Source organism: Chenopodium album, chromosome 4 (assembly GCF_948465745.1).
Source record: "Chenopodium album chromosome 4, dcCheAlbu1.1, whole genome shotgun sequence".
NCBI lineage: Eukaryota > Viridiplantae > Streptophyta > Magnoliopsida > Caryophyllales > Amaranthaceae > Chenopodium > Chenopodium album.
Genome location: NC_137837.1, coordinates 70,809,531 through 70,827,557, shown reverse-complemented (window position 1 = coordinate 70,827,557; position 18,027 = coordinate 70,809,531). Strand labels below are relative to the sequence as shown.

General features: G+C 36.8%; 1 long non-coding RNA gene across 1 annotated transcript; it reads right to left on the bottom strand.

The window, feature by feature from the left end:
• Nucleotides 1–7,754: 7,754 nt before the first annotated feature.
• LOC145627197 (uncharacterized) lies at nucleotides 7,755–8,243 on the bottom strand. Its single transcript, XR_014111343.1, has 3 exons — nucleotides 8,106–8,243; nucleotides 7,922–8,032; nucleotides 7,755–7,838 (listed from the first exon to the last, which is right to left on the bottom strand). It is a non-coding gene; the product is annotated as an uncharacterized LOC145627197 (long non-coding RNA).
• Between the last annotated feature and the right edge of the window lie 9,784 nt (nucleotides 8,244–18,027).

Below are 18,027 nucleotides of genomic sequence, written 5' to 3'. Positions count from 1 at the left end.
TAAAAATTGGTAGAATTTGTGAAAAAAATGAAGAATTTTAAGTTTGGTAGTAGTTTGTGAAACGAGGAAATAAATCGAGAAACAACTTTTATAAAAATAAAAAAACAGTCGTTATGTGGGGCCATGCTCGAAAAACTGGTCGGATTATAGGTCGGGTGGTAAAACCTACATTTTTTTTGTAAAATATGGGTGGTTATTTTTAATTTTTTTAAAAATGGCTGGTTATGTCAATACATGGTACATTTTGGGGTGGTAATTTACAAAAAAATCTTTTTTTTTTAACTACTATTTTGAGTTCAAATTTATATACTTTTATAGAGATTTTTATGCATAATTATTAAATTATGGATTGTGAACAGGCCCGTTTCTGAGATTTTGGTGGCCTAGGGCGGACATATTAATTGAGGCACTATGTAAGTATTAAAAATATTTGAGTTGGGTATGCAAAATGTAAGATTTTTCACCCAATTTCAACTCCAAATTCTCATATCAAATTTTGAAAAATAAAAAATGTATTACGGACTTTACGGTAGTGATAACTCTGTCACTCTAATAAAGTGATAAGTAGTTAATTAATCAAAATTCTCCTACCAATTTATCTTATTTTGATTCTATAAATGAAAATTTCAGATATAAAAATTCAAAAAAGAAAGAAATGATAAAGATTGAACACAAACCTTATAAAATTAAACAATGTCACATCAATTCGGTGAAAAATTAGATAATCAAAGATGTGATACTTTTATCAAAAAATTCAGATTGTTATGGTAGCACTCAAATATACAGAAATTAAGAAAATATTGTAAGAAGAAAAAAAAAAAAAGAATAAAAAATTATATAGGTGAATTATGGACTTCAAATGATGCATAGATATAAATATAACTAGTAATATGCCCCAGATTAAAATATCATTGTTAATTGATTTTATTAGGGATTTTTATAGAAAAATTTAAATTTTGGGTATTGGAAAAGTCTCAGTGGGATGTAATTGATGTCTTAGAGCATATTTAGGAAAAAACTAAATATTGGGAACGAAAATCATGGGAATTGAAGATTTGAAGTTTTTTTTATTTTTTTATTTTTATTATTATCATTATGGAAATTGTTAATCTATTTATACAGAGAGCAAAGGTTCATTGTTTTATTTATTTTTTTGGGACTCACACTAACCCGTCAATTTGAGATGATACAATTCGGGATTTTCCTTGGGAGGTATCGGAAAGGAATTGGAATGTAATAATATCAATTCATGTAGAAGAAAAGGTTCTCTATTGATTCAAGCGTTGTGCCCTTTAATAACAAATACAGAGCATCACAATATTAGGCCCAGGGCGGTTGCCCCACCTGCTTTGGTCCAGCGACGACCCTGATTGTGAAGCTTAATTCTTTAAGTGTAGTACTTTTTGTCTTTATAATGCACAATGTTAGAATTTGGACACTGTATTTTGATGCCTTTACTCGCTTTTGATCTTTGATATTTATACATTCATTAAAAATGGTGAGATAAGTGGAAGAGCCTAAATAAAATAAATATAATGCTGTAAGGTAAGGTGAACTTAAAATAAAATAAAATATTGTTGCACCAAATATAATGTTGTAAGCAAAATGAAGGATGCAACTAAAGCCCACATGGACCACATGTGAGCACAAGTCAACGTTCAGCACATTAATAAAGTGATGGGTTTTAACTTTCAAACCCATTACTTCTAGGGACGGAATGTTTGGTTCACTAAGCTGGAATGGGTTGGAATGGATTTTGAATTCATTTTACGGAGTATGATTTTATCTATTTGGTTGGACTATTTAACTATGGAACCTCATACTTGGGGGATTCCAGCTCCACCCCATTCCATTGGAATCTCATACTCACCTTCCCTCTAGAGATTTATAATCCATACTATGAAAATCCATTCTATGGTTAATCCAGACAACTTTAAATTGGTATGGGATATATAATTCATACTATTGAAATATGAGAATCCATTCTATGGTTAATCTAAACAATTTTAAATTGGTATAGAATCCATACTACCGAAATATGAGAATTCATACCAATCCATTCCAGATTAGTAAACCAAACTATCCCTAAATAATAAGAGGAGCAGCCGCACAAAAGAAAGGAGGAGAAAACCTAAACCCTTAAACTACCCTGCTGTACTTCAGGAGATGCAGAAGAAGAAGGAGAGAGGTTGTACTACACATCAAGGATGCACTGTTACACCTCCTCTATGCCATTTCCGTACTGGGACGTATCCAGGACGAAACTGGGTTCGGGTAGTTGGGTACGCCTAGGATACGTCCCCATGGTGTACCCTTGAAAAATGGTACGGGGAGCCTTTTTGGGTACGGCTTTCAGGAAACTTGGGGATGATTCGAGGGTGGCTTTGGTACCTTTTTGGACGTCCCCTACTACAAATTGAAGCCCAACCCTAAAAAAAAAACCTCTTTAATTACTTACATTTGCGATTTGAATACCCTAAATCTTAAAATACACATGCGATAGAGTAGATCGGTTTTTTTTTTTTTTTTCCTTTCTTTTCAATCATTTTCTTTATATTTCGATTCCTACTATCAATATTTTTTACTACTTTTCTTTTTTTTTTCCCCTATTGTGATTTTAATCATTAATGTTGTTATGTTGTGAATTTTTTGTTTATTTTTTTTTAAGAAAAAACCTTTTTATGGATTTATTATTTTGCTGATTTTTTTTTGCGTATCCATGATGTACCCGTTTTTGAAAATTTTGATTTTGTCGTATCCCGTCCTCGTATCCGTACCCATTTTTGTACCCTTCCGTTTTCTGTGCAACTTAGCTACCCATACACGGCAGCTACGGGAGACGAAGGCCCTGTTCTTTTGAGATTCTGGCAGAACAAAACAGAACAGAGCAGATTTCAGCAGAGCAGAACATATTTCACTGCTACTACTACTACTACTACTACTACTACTACTACTACTACTACTACTATCGCATTATTATTATAATCATTAAATATTATTATTAAATATTAAATATTAATTATAATTATAATTATTATTATTATTGTTAAATATTATTTAATAATTTTTTCTATTAAGTATTATTTAATTATTATTTTTATTATTATTATTATAAATTAATAATTAGTATTATATTTAAATATTAGTTATTATCTTTAAATATTAATTTTTATTATAAAAAATCTATTATTATTATTATTATTATCATTATTATTTTTTTTAGAAAATATCAATATTATTATTATTATTATTAAATATTAATTATTATTAATAATATTATAATTATTAAATATTAAGTATTATTAATAATATTATAATTATTAAATATTAATTATTTATCATTATTATTATAAATATTAATTTTTAATAATATTATTATTATTAAATATTAACTATTTATTATTGTTATTGTTAAACAATAATTTTTCATATTATTATTATTATTAAATATTAATTTATTATTATTTTTAAATATTAGTTATTAACTATTATTATTATTATAATAATTCAATATTAATTATTATTATTATTAAATTATTTATTATTATTACTAAATATTAATTATTATTATTATTATTATAATTCAATATTAAATATTATTTTTAAGCAGAGCAGCTCTAAAGAACGGGGCCGAAGGAGGAGCAATAACCCGAGAGAAGGAAGCTGATGCACAGAAGCATCAGTTTGGTGATCGAGCTGGATCTGATTTATAGTTCTTTCTTCTCTCAACTTGTTACTTTAATTTCTGACAATTTTCTAAACCTTGTTTATTACTATGTCGAGTATTAATTGTTCATTGTTAAACGAATTGAGCATCTTCAGTGTTTCCATGTCTAGCTAAATTCCATTATCCTAGGTTAGGGATGTACGAGTCTTTCACAATTTATCAATTGAAGTATTCTTTGGGTTTGATCTATATAATTGTGATTTGATAATCTTGTTTAATTTGTATGATTAATTAGACCAATTGATTATATGTTTAAGGCATTGATTTATGAGTGGAAGTGAACTTTCAATACTAGTTCGTGGGATTATTAAACGTCAAGTAATATAATTTTAGGAATAATTATACACTGGGGGTGGTCTTATTGAATTCATGTTTTTAATGAGTTTATGTCAATTGTTGTGATCGTGATAGTAGTCATAATATTTTAAATATACGTTTTTTACCTTGGGAGAGGAGATTACATACTATTGGTAATTCGATCATTGTTGTGCTATATTTATTCAACCCTGCATTTAGTTTAACTAGATGAAGCACGGTTTGTTTGAATTTTTTAAAATGATTTATGTGTGTGTGTGCGCGCGCTAAAATTTATTATATATAGAGATAAAATTCCTATTATCAAAAGATAATATTTTATATTTAATTAACTTAAACAGGAAAATCTCATTCCCCAGTTTTGCTTACGTGACATTTAAATTATTTAATTCTAAAAGAAATCAATCTAGTATTTAATTGGCTACCACTAAAATTTATTATCCTACATGGTGCACTGAAAAAATTAAATCCTACGTGGCTCTCTAAAAACTGGGAAAAAACTGATTTCATTGTAGAGAGTAATTAGTAAAACCTAGAACTATTCCTCATTATTGTCTGTCATTTTAGTTTGCAACTTTATTCGTTTGGAAAAATTGCTCCCATTAATCTGAACTTTGTCTCATCCGTCGAAATTAATCCCAACTTCAGTTTATTATCTATCACTCTCAACTTTGCGGGGTATTAATTTTCGTTGCACCCAAATGACTTACAACCGGTAAAGCAGGTAAACCTTTGTGCTTTTTGTTGGGCTTACATCCCCACAAGGTTGGATTGAAGAAGCTTTGGGGTTTTGGGCTCTTTCTTTTGCAGTTTGAGAACGAGTTCTGGGCCTTTTTGCAACATGGAAATGGGCTTTTGGGCTAGGTTTTTTGGAAGATTCATAGCTTGGAGTTTGGCTAAGAGAACGATAATGCTTGCTCCTACCAAGAGGTGGTACGGACTCATCACTAGATTCCACATACTCATTGTGCTTCTTTGGGTATGAAAAAGGTACTTGGGCATTTAAGAAATACATTTGGTCATTAGGTCCAAAGGTTCGATCTTTTGGGATCGTGGGAATTTTCACAACTTTCCTCTTAGGTTCATACTTGCGCTCCACATAGTGCAAGTCCCTCTTAAGGCTAGACATAGTTGCTAACCACTTCCCTTCATGATGGTGCTTCTCATTCCACATTCCGTCTTCCTTAATCACATCATCATATTTGTCAAAGAGAGGCTGGTATTTCTTAATTCTAGGCAAATGGGCCAAGGCTAGAAGAACCATCCAAGGTTGTTGGGTCAAGACTTCCTCACCATCCTTCTCATAAAGGGTCAAGGCCAAAGTACAAATTCCAGTTATGAAATCACTAACTGTGACTCCACTATCTTTCAAGTAATGAATGTCAAAATATTGGTGTCTCATCGCATCAATCATTTTCATCTGTTTCACACATACATGCAAAACAATTAATTAAGTGACAAATCAAACAAACAATCCAATTCAAAATCCATTTGCAATAAGCAATTCATAACTCAACCAAACATAACTCAAGATTACCCAACCATGGGTAATAACTCAAAAATTAGGACCTCTAGACCACACTCTAAGGTGTTTTAACACCAACTTTAATGCACACATAATCGCATACTCAAGTTTCAAACAATTTCAATTCTTTTTATTTTTCGAAAATAATAAATATGTACTTGAATCGAGATTAAAGGACGGTCGAGCCCGCATCTCCCAGGAAAGTTACCTATGACGTTGAGGCGAGTCTTTCCTAGACAGAGAGTCGTACCCATTATAGGCCTCCGTAGAGAACTCAAGAATCCTTTTCTCCTTCATCTTTCCACAAATAAGAAAATAGTTTTTTAAGTCAATTTAATTCAAGCAACATAAATCATTCAAACATTTTCATTCAAATCGATCACTTTTAGGGTATCTAGCCACCTAACTGTAGACACCCAAATGTGTCTCCCCAAAACCAAACCCAGTGATGAGTGCCTTTCACGTCGAATCATAATCGAATGAAACGAAAGTGTGGAAAAGTCTAGTGTTGCGGGAAGTTTTATTTCTTTTCTTTTCTCTTCTCCCTGTTTTTGAAAACTTTATTTTAAGAAAACAGCCAATCCAGTTTGGTTGGTCCATGATATGGGTCCAATAGTGGTGTAGTTGGATGGGGTTTGCAAATACCTTTCTAACGATATATTATAAGCCCAATTCCGATGAATATTGAGGAATTTATGGCCAATTTACTAAACTGGGCCTGGTTTGAGTTTTAAGTACGGCCCAATGATCTAGGGGAGGGCCTAATATGATTTATCATTCCTAATGTAATTAGGAATGGTTTTGGTCTTCTAGAACATTCTAGAAGGTCTTATCATTCTTAATTCAATTAGGATTCTTCAGAGTTTTAATTAGATCAAATAGCATTTTCGACTGAAATTATATTATTTTATCTTCCAGTACGGGAAATTTATCAGATTTTCAAAAACGCATTGAAAGCCGGTTTGGCGTCCAACCCCAGGCCTTGGCGCCTGGAATCAGGATTGGCGCCAGACGCCAGCATTGGCGCCTGGCGCTAGCCACTGGTCCTGGCGCCAATGAGCCAGGGCTGGCGCCAAGTTAGTTTTGTGGTCTTCAGACTCTGTTTTGATAAATTATCTTTTTTGGATGATTTTCTCTATAAATATCGTATCGAAAACTCCGTTTTCAATCATCAAGGGTCACCAATTCTCTTTATTCTTAAGTTTTGATCAACTATCTTCATCATCGATCATCAACTCTCTTCATTCACAAAATTATTCAGTTCTTTTCATCATATTCAATTCTTTTCAATAATTCATTCATTCATGCATTCTTTCTTCTTTGCTTTTTAATACAAAATTCCGCATTCACAAGATCTAGAAACACCTAGCCATATTCGAAGTTGCCTTCGCCCTAGACGTGAAAGTTTTTAATTTCTGAGGGTTTGGCGCCAAGTCAGCAGGCAGCCGCGCGTGCTCAGTTTGCGTTTTTATATCAAATTGGAGTCGTTTAATGGCTTTATGACCCCGTTTTAATTTCTTCTAAATATTTTTCTATCTTTTTATTAATTAATTAAATATAGCGATTATTTTTAGTTAATTTTTATTTTCTCTTGAGTTTATATTAAAATTCAAAAATCAGCCTTTTTCTCCGTTTTATTTTTCCTTTTTATTTTTCCTTTTGGGGGAGAGAGTCGGATAATACCCTCCATCAATAATAAAAATGACGGAATTTTTGCGCATAATTGTCATCACATTTGAACACACTAACATACACTAACATAATAGTAGATAAATTCGCAATAACAGAATGTACAGAGTGTCTAAATAACAAGTCAAAGGCAAAGTTCTATAAAAAGTCAAAATAAAATGCATATACAGAAGCAAACTACGGCACTGGAGGACGTAGGCCCATCATGCCATAAAACTGCGCCGTCCGAGGAGTCACCTCTCCACCAACTCCGGCCTCAGCACCAGCTCCAGTTTCCGTAGGAGGAGGGAAGCTCAAAACAGGACCGCTCCAGCCAAGGTCAACCTGAGGCTGAGACCGCGGAGGCTGCTGCGATGACGAGCCAACCTCGTACATCCCACCACCTCTGAAAGCCGAAGTAGCCTCTCCTATCGGTGCAGCAGGAGCACCCTCAGAAGAAGACCCTGAGCCCTCAGCAACATCGGCTCGAGCAGCCTCAGAACGACCACCTCTACCTCTAGACGAAGTACGACGACGTCTCGAGCTAGACCTCGCCGGCTCTCTCCGCCCCTCAGGCCTCGTACGGGTGTGAGAAGCAATCGGCTGACCCTGCAAAAAGAATTAAATCAGAAACAAGAGAAAAAACTGAAGCCATAGTGCAGAAATAATAAGTAAAGAAAAGTTACCTCTCGGACAGCGTCGTCTCGACGACAGGTAGCCGCATTCCTCATCCGGAGGAGTTGGTTCCGGAAGGCATCTATGCATCGTGCCATAGCCGAAACCACCTCGCGTGAGAACTGTCAAGGAAAGTCAAGTCAGTAAAAATGCATGATAACTAAATACAAGATTCTGAATTAGAACTAGACTTACCCTAGTCTGATGACGAGGAATCGACCGCTCCACGAAGCGCTCGCCCTCAGGAGCCGGAGAAATCATCTCCTCGATCGGCCCGTACATCCCCTGGTAGTGGATGGACATACGGGGTGGCACAAACTCAGTGGGACCATCCTGCTAAGACAGAAAGAAATCAGCAAGGTATTACTTGGGGGCTACTCAGCGAAAAACAAAAGTTAAGAATCTTACCCTCACATCCTCGGCCGGCACAGGGGCTGGAGCCAACAAAGGAAGTAGCTCCTCAGCATAACTCCGCCCAAGGATCACATGGGACCGTCAGAGGGAACCAGACTCCTCAGCCATGCTCGACAACTCTCTCTCGTCGAACATGTGACGTGGTGGAGGAGCAGGAACAATAAAAATATCGGAAGAGTGTTGTCTAGCAACTCTCTCTCCTAAGTATACAACCGCTCCATAGGTCCCCAAAAAGTAGCGACGCTCAGCAGAGTACCGTGCGGCTAATCCAGGGACTGTCCAACCACCCCATGGTCGGTATACTACCTCAGGTCCCTACAAGAATACCAATCACATAAGAACATGTCTAAAATGTTGCAGAAGAGCAAGATAAACACTAAAATCGTACCGAGATGATCCGACTCCGGACACGTGCAGTAGACAGGTCCACATGGTGGCCGCCCCAAGAGGCGCTCACCGGATACCCCCTCGGCGATGGTCTCGCCGGCGCAATGGAAGGAAAGTACTCATAGAACCAGATCTACAAAAAAAAGCTAAAGTATGAGTAAATGTTGCCTAACATATAAGGCTAAAATTTATAGGGAATAATGTTTACCTCTACGACTTTCCAGAAAGCAGACAGAGCAACGTTCGTCCTAAAGGACCGGTGGCGACACGAGTCCCTCAGTGCGCGAACGAAGTTAGTATAGGCCAAGCTGGCCCAATCATAAGTCCCGATCCGCTGGAGATCGCGAACAACAGGGAGGTAGTAAAGCAATGCCCTACTACCCCTGTCAGGGGAGAATGTCCCTGACAACAACATCAGCACAAAGATGCGCACCCGCTGCTCTCGGGTGGTCGCATCGTCATCAAGAGCCGCTGCCAGCGTCGAGCGGCGAATTCCCCTAGCACTGAACTGAGTCGTCTCGACCTCAGCTCGGGCCCGAACAGCAATCGGCCCCAATAGCTCCTCGACCTCTGGAGAAAATACATCGATACTGCCGTCAAATGGCAGCGGCAGATAAGAGAACTCCAGTCCTTTGATGAGACTGAAGTCTGTAGGAGTGACCATCATCTCACCCCAAGGAAAATGAAAAGTGTTGGTGGTATCCCAGAAGAACTCCACCAGAGCACGTACTACGTGGTGACCCCCGCTGGAGGCAACCATAGCCTCGGAGGTCTCAAACAGGGCAACCAATCCGCAAGACTCCCATAGGAGTCTCGTCTCTCGATCTATGGCGATATGCATCCTGTACAAATCGCCTAGACCATCACAGCCAGAGCCGTGATGTCGTGTCCTCCCAGGCTCTGTTCCCCGTCTCACCCTCTCAGAAATGTGGTGGACAGGGGCAAAGAACAAGGTCTGCTCATCCCACTCTGGGAGCTGACCAAGCGAAGTGGACGGTGTAGTGTCGTCCTCCACGGGCCTTGGCGCCTGGAATCAGGATTGGCGCCAGACGCCAGCATTGGCGCCTGGCGCTAGCCACTGGTCCTGGCGCCAATAAGCCAGGGCTGGCGCCAAGTTAGTTTTGTGGTCTTCAGACTCTGTTTTGATAAATTATCTTTTTTGGATGATTTTCTCTATAAATATCGTATCAAAAACTCCGTTTTCAATCATCAAGGGTCACCAATTCTCTTTATTCTTAAGTTTTGATCAACTATCTTCATCATCGATCATCAACTCTCTTCATTCACAAAATTATTCAGTTCTTTTCATCATATTCAATTCTTTTCAATAATTCATTCATTCATGCATTCTTTCTTCTTTGCTTTTTAATACAAAATTCCGCATTCACAAGATCTAGAAACACCTAGCCATATTCGAAGTTGCCTTCGCCCTAGACGTGAAAGTTTTTAATTTCTGAGGGTTTGGTCCCAAATCTCTATTTCAATTATTTAATTTAATTGTTTGTTTATTATTTTCCTTGAAGTTACTAACGTGTGTATTTTGTAATTAGAAAGAGGTACGAGGCATCAAAGTAAGTACTTTAATTGATTAATTGATATTATGATCATGTTTATATTGTTATTATGATATTCCTAGTATCATGTCTAGGGTAACAAATATATTAAATATGATTGTTACGATGCTTCCTATGTTCTTCCTAATATTTATTCATGTTAGTATCATGTTAGGGTTAAAGATTTGATTTTTATTGCTTAGTGACATGCTAGGATTTGTTATTAATCTTGTTAGTATCATGCCTAGGATCTTGCTATGCTTTAACATGATTATGATTATTATAATTATTATTCATGATGTTGATTATTTATTATGTTGCTTGATACATATTATATTATTTATTGTTATTGCTTGATCACCTTTATTGTGTATTTAAAGGGAATTGGTATTTACAATCACGCTTAATAAGATAATTAATAATCTTGTTAGGTTAATTGTGATTATAATTTCAAGTGATCGCCAATAATAGATTTATTTGTGCATTTAATTCAACCAACATAGATAAACAGGTTTAGGGTTAATCCTATTGATTGTATGTTAATCAGAAAGCGCACATGAATACGAGCAGAATAAAGTAGAGGCCTATTATTAGGGCAGGTTCAATCTCTTTTAGGTTGGATTTGTACCTTCATCCCCGAACCCTTATTTGGTTCATGACCTCATGGAGTTAACGATCTCTTGGATCGTTAAGGGGTGTAACCTTCACCTCGTGAACGGTTTACAAGTTCCTTAAAAACTTGTTGGCGACTCTTTTGCTCTATCTTCTTCCCTTTTGGACGCCACCGTACTTTAGTGTATGATCACAGTGGGGTTCAAGCTAGTGGGATTTTAAAGGCTTGAAACTATTCCCTACACTAACGTACCTTGATCTTCACTTAGCCAACAACACTTCAAAAGAACTCTCAAGTAGCTTGATCAAAAACACCCTACAAATAAATATAACCTTAATCAATATAAGGCTTACAAATAATCACAAATAATTAAATTAAACCCTCCCAACTATATGTACATGAACCTCTTAAATTAATTCAACATGAACATTATTAAAATATGATTTTATATAATTAAAACTACTCATAATACTTTTATATTAATCTCCCATAATAATAATAATTGAATAAAAGAAAAGGAAAAGAAAAGAATTGGATTTGCGTAGGAAATAAAAGGCAGAACTTTCAGAGGCTATAACTCCTTTGATATAGGTCCTAATTGGTTAATTCTTGAGCCTAACCTCAAGGATTTTTCGAGAGGAACAACTTTTTGTGAAACGTCACTACCCCAAAAACTGACCAAAAGTGCCCGAAAATTGGCTTCAAAGATGAACGGGATGATTTGTGTAAAATTGAGGAGAAGAAAAAGAAGAGAATTGGTGTGAAGAATGTGAGAGGTATGAAGGGGTATTTATAGGCTAGTATGAGCATGAATTATGGTAGGAAGATGTAGGAAGAATTATGGTAATTAGGGCTTAAGAGATTACTTGGAGAAGTGAGCAAAGATTTAAGCAAAGTTTTGATATTTGAAGGGATTGTGTATAATTGTATATGGGAGGTATGTATGTCATGAAAAATATTAAGGAAATTGGGATTGCTTGGGGAATAATTAAGAAGAATGAATGGCAAGAAAATATAATAATTGGATATCAAAAAGATGGAGAATTAGAATTATGGAAAATAGGAGATTTAAGGGAGATAATTAAAAATACAAATTACCAAAATATTTTCCCAAAATCTTTATGGGATGGCCGAAATTATTGAGCTTTCCTAAGCTCATATTTTCGGCCTTCCTATTTAGTATTTAGGAATATATTTTTTTCTAGTTTTAAGGAATAAAAATAATTGTGTAAATAATATTTATTGTAATAAATAATTAAATAACAAAATACCAAATATTCACCAAATAATTTAACTAAATAAAAATCAGATTTTCACATAGGAAAATCCGAAATTATTAGCTAATTAATTGGGATTTTCGGACATAATAAAATATAGCTTTTGCCTTAATTAAAATATCTGAAATATAAATAATCCAGTTTTTAAAATAGGATAAATGGATAATAAATCTTATCCAAAAATAATGATTAGTTTTCAAAATACTTTTGGCGCCAAAATTCAAATATCATTTTGGCTCCAAGATTTAAATAGTAAATTGAATTACTAAAATACCCTTTTTAGAAAATAATAATTAATTAGGAAAATACGTATGAAAATACGGGGTTGTCTACCCCCCTTAAAATAAGTTTCGACCCGAAACTTAGCCAAAAGAAACGAAAATCATTTTGAAATTATTGGTTCATGCACATCCTAACTTGACTCGAGACTCCAACTAAACTTAAATAATACTCGAAATCACTCAAAAATGACTTGAAAAGTAGACGCGCAAAACTCTATCGCCCTCTGCCCCCCTTAAAAGGAGTTACGCCCCCGTAACTCGACCACTAACCTCAGGCAAACAGTTCTGGGTAACGTTTCCTCATATCAGCCTCAGCTTCCCATGTGGCCTCTTCAGTTTTCTTATTTGACCACAATACTTTCACAATGCTCACATCCTTGTTCCTTGTGCTCCTGACCTTAGAGCCAAGAATCTTTACTGGTCTTTCCTCATAAGTCAAATTCTCATCCATCTCAATGGTTTCTTGTTGTAACACATGTGTCACATCAGGAATATACTTTCGGATTTGGCTCACATGGAACACATTGTGAACCCTTTCAAGCTCGTTAGGCAAATCCAACTTATAAGCCACTTTTCCCACTTTCTGAATGATTTCATAAGGCCCTATGTACTTTGGGCTTAATTTTCCTTTCTTCTTGAACCTCATCACACCTTTCATGGGTGAAATTTTCAACAAAACCTTTTCTCCTACTTCGTACTCCTCTTCCCTCCTTTTCAGATCAGCATAACTCTTTTGTCGATCTTGGGCCGCTTTAATCTTTTCTTGGATCAACTTAACCTGCTTCACCATATCCTCAATCATCTCTGGTCTAAGAACCATAGTTTCACTTATATCATTCCAACATACTGGGCTTTTACACTTTCGACCATACAAAGCTTCAAACGGTGCCATCCCAATGCTTGCATGGTAACTGTTATTGTAAGAGAACTCTATCAAATCCAAGTGGTCTTCCCAAGACCCTTGATACTCCATCACACACGCTCTTAACATGTCCTCCAATGTCTGAATCGTTCTTTCTGTCTGACCACCTGTCGCAGGATGAAATGTTGTGCTCATTAACAACTTAGTTCCCATCGCCTTTTGCAAACTTTGCCAAAAGTTAGACAAAAACCTTGAATCTCTATCCGAAATGATATCCGTGGGTACCCCATGGTACTTCACCACAAACTTCACATAAGCTCTTCCCAACTGATCCATGGTCCAAGTACTTCTCATGGGTATGAACGCTGCTGACTTGGTCAACCTGTCCACTATCACCCAAATAGTGTCATTTCCTGCCTTGGTCTTTGGCAAAGCTCCCACAAAATCCATAGAAATTGAATCCCATTTCCACTTGTGCACCTCCAAGGATTGGACCTTTCCTTGAGGCCTACGATGCTCAATCTTCACCTTCTAACATGTCAAACACTTAGCAACAAATTCAGCCACTTCTTTCTTCATATTGGGCCAACAAAAAGTCTTCTTCATGTCCTTATACAACTTATCCCCTCCAGGATGCATTGAATAAGGAGAATTATGGGCTTCTTCCATCAATCTTTGCTTCAAATCACCACGATTCTGCGGCACACACCATCTTCCCTTAAAAAGAATACTTCCCTCATCACCAATGGTGAAATCCAACACTCGCCCTTCATCAATCTTCTTCTCAATTGCTTTTAACTTCTCATCTTCCAATTGACTATCCCTTATCTCATCATAAATGGATGGTTGAACCACCAAGGCATTCAACATCGATCCTAGCCAGTTCACCATGTTCCATCACCTCCAAGTTCACACAACTGATCAGGGACTACCATCACATTCACCGTATGTTCTGACTTTCTGCTCAAAGCATCTGCCACCACATTAGCCTTTCCCTCATGATACTGAATATCCAATGTATAATCACTCATATACTCCAACCATCGTCTCTGTCTCCCATTCAAGTGCGTCTGGGTGAAAATGTACTTCAAACTCTAATGATCCGTGAAAATCCTACAAGTCACCCCATACAAGTAATGTCTCCAAATCTTCAAGGCAAACACTATTGCAGCTAACTCCAAATCATGGGTTGGGTAATTCCCTTCGTGAACCTTCAACTGCCTCGAGGCATACGCAATCCCCCTTCGATTCTGCATCAACACACATCCCAATCCCAACCTCAATGCATCACTATACACGTCATATAGATCACTCCCATCCGGCAAAGCCAGCACAGGTGTTGTGGTTAAGCTTTCTTTCAAGATCTTAAATGCCTCCTAACACTCTTGGGTCCATGATAACTTATGCTCCTTTTTCATCAAACACTGCACAGAGCGACGCTAGTCCTGTCGTTTTGCCGACAGTTCGGATTATTGATCGAGTCATCACCTAGTGCCTAATTAACCAGTTTGATAATTAATTCGGTTAATTTTCCCTGTCAATAGTACCTTGTCGAGTCATTAATTGAGTCAAGTCACATAGTCTAGCCACATGATCATGACACGAGTCTTAACATGTCACCTACACTCACTAGTATTAGCACACACTTTGAGTACACATCACCATGACCATGTCTTAGGTTCATGCATGAGTCGGTTTTTTCCGTCATTTAAGTTGGGGGTACATCCTATTCCTAATTCTTCATATCCCTCCATCTACATCATTTTCCTTCACATTCTATTCCAATCATTCTTCACTTCCTCCATCCATTGCATGTTGAATAAAGTTTGAGTCAAATAATTAACAATAAACATCCCCAAATTCCTTTTCCACGATACTTGGTCGAGGAGAGAAGGGCGATTAATCAAGGACAACCTCTTTATTCAAGTCTCACTTTTTGATAAACCAATTCGTCAAAAGAGGAAGGCTAAAAAGATAATGGCAAGTCAAGAAGAAGTCAATGAGCTTAGGAACCAATTGGTTACCGTGACTGAGACACTGAAGCTACTCACACTCAAGATCGATGATCCCGTGAAGCAACAACAAATGAACCTCATGCAAGAAAGTTTGAGAAAGCTATCTAGTGACTATAAATTTCAGGGCATGAGTTCACATGGGGTCTCATTGGACAAGGAACTTCTTCCGCATAAGTTCAACGCCACTGACATCCCTAAATTCAAGGCAACAGATAACCCTTACTTCCATCTAAAAGCTTTTGAAACTATAATGAACATTAAGGGTATCGATAAGAAGGTTTTCCCCTCTCTGTTCCCACTATCTCTTGAAACCGTTTGCCAACAATGGTTCTTCTCCCTTGACAAGGAGAAAACCTCTACCTGGGAATTGATAGTAAACGCTTTCGTTGATAGGTACAAGTGCAATATTCAAGTTGAAACCGATCATAGACAACTTGAGATCCTAAGACAAAAAGAGAATGAAGGCTTTACTTCTTTCTTTAATAAATGGAGGGAAAATTCCGCCAAGATGATTGAGGTCCCCACCGAAAAGGAGTCTGTGAGGATGTTTATGAAGAATCTCTAAGAAAAATATTCAAAACACTTAAAATATCAACACAACTTGAATACTTTCAGAGCTGTCTATGACATAGGTATCGAGATCGAAGACGACCTCGCAAAGCAAAAAGCTACTAACAATAGTAACCACGGTGGCTGAAAAGGAAAGAAGAACGACAATCCTTCTTCTTCCGAAAACGCCCACTCTAGTAATAATGTTAGCACCTTTGACCATAATGGTGTCTTAGCCATGGACAATCAAGGATCTAAAAGGAAACCCAGGCGAGAGTTCACACCCATAAGAATGACCTACGATGCTGCTTTCAATCGTCTCTATGATCGAGGATTAATCAAACCTATTGGCCCTACCGAGGATCCAACGCCAGAAAATCGATCTTCGAGATGGAATCCCAACTCTTATTGCAAGTACCATCGAGGACGCGGTCATACTACTGATGAATGCTACAGGTTTCAAAATCTCATTCAAGATCTCATAGAAGCAAATAAGATCCCATGCCTCCAGTTAACAAGAAGAGCGAGTGATGATAACGGAAACAACACAAGACAAGAGGCGAGCTTCAACGACGAGATTTCGTGACCTCTTTTTTCTATTTCTTTTTTTTATTTACCCTTTCCCCAATAAGTCTAGCATAGGCACTTTTTTAGTCTCCTTAAATTTATTTTGTAGGATCATTATATATTTTCTTTTAATAAAAATGAGCATTTATTTCCTTATATATGGTCATTTCATTATATTGCATTAAAAAAAAATATCATTGTCGAATTAAGCACAAGGTATACCAATGATTTGAGGCACCCCTTGTAGCCACATCATATTAACTTTCACCCTTCAAATATACAGTCTTTTCTTCATAAACCACTTTGAGCCTCGTCTAACGATAGACCTTTCATTTTTCAACCTACATCTACCTAACTTTGGGTTGGGATGGTGTGCAACTTATGCAATTTTCAATTTCATAAAAAGCTTGAATGACTCCAAAAAATTAAAATAGCAAAAATAAGCAAAAATAAATAAAGTGTACAAAAGGGCAAGTGTTCCAATGTCTTTGATATGAAAATATCTTCGATAAGAACACGTCTCAGATTGCGTCTCTTATCGAGTGCTCGGTATCGTGCCTGAGAAACACGAATGCCAAGTGAGTGATAGACCGCATGATCGGGATTGCCCACACTTATTAAAATGAAATAAATGCTAAAGAAAAAGAAAGAGCTAAACAAGAGTAGAAAACCTCAAGCATAAAAGTATAAAGATTCAAAAGCAAGGTTACACACCTTGGGGGCTTATCTAGGGTTTTGAGCCTTTATCCCCTTCTTCTATAACCTTTAGCCTAACCACGTTACAACCTATAAAAAAAACCTTTTTGAGGTATACACACTTGTGCGAGGTTCGGCTAGAGCTACGTTCGGCCTGATTCCTAACGGATACGTAGGCAACCTCACATCGAGGTGCGACCGTAATAAACATGCATTCTTATTTACATTCATAATTGATCATATCAAGGGATATCCTATGCTCATCCCTATTCATGTAGAGCTAGACTTGGGGGCTTGATCCTTACATCATCAGCTTGCCTAGCCTAAGAGTCACCACCATTTGACTCTTTTCAGTAATATCTTTCCACACACTTAGCTCTTGCGGCCTAGCCTTAGAATCACTATCACACACCGCACACATACATGACCAAATATACCTTCCCTTGGGAACCCTTTGTCATGAAATCTTAACATAACGCTGAAGCATGCCTTGTCATATCAACATCACTCATCACTCATAATTGTCATTGCATCACGAAGTATGAAGTGCTTAGCCTCCGTGCCTAAGTTACCCAAATGCTTTCATCATTGAGTCAACAATTGAGATAGCCTAGGATGGATTAATCCTTGAAAGATAGTATCAAACAACATTTGACTAAGCTCATTCAACATGCACCTTCAAAACTTCGCTTCTTTCTTTTTCGTGTCTTTCTTTTTCGGGAGAAAGTCGGTACCCTCCACAAAAATGACGAAAAATTTTTGCTTTTTTGCATTTTTTGAGTCGCACGATCACATTACAATGCACACACGAGTCATGTACACATTGAGTCATGTCGTGTCATATCACTTTGATTTGAGTCTAACACATGTGTCATTTCACTTCGAGTCGAGTCAACCTCGAGT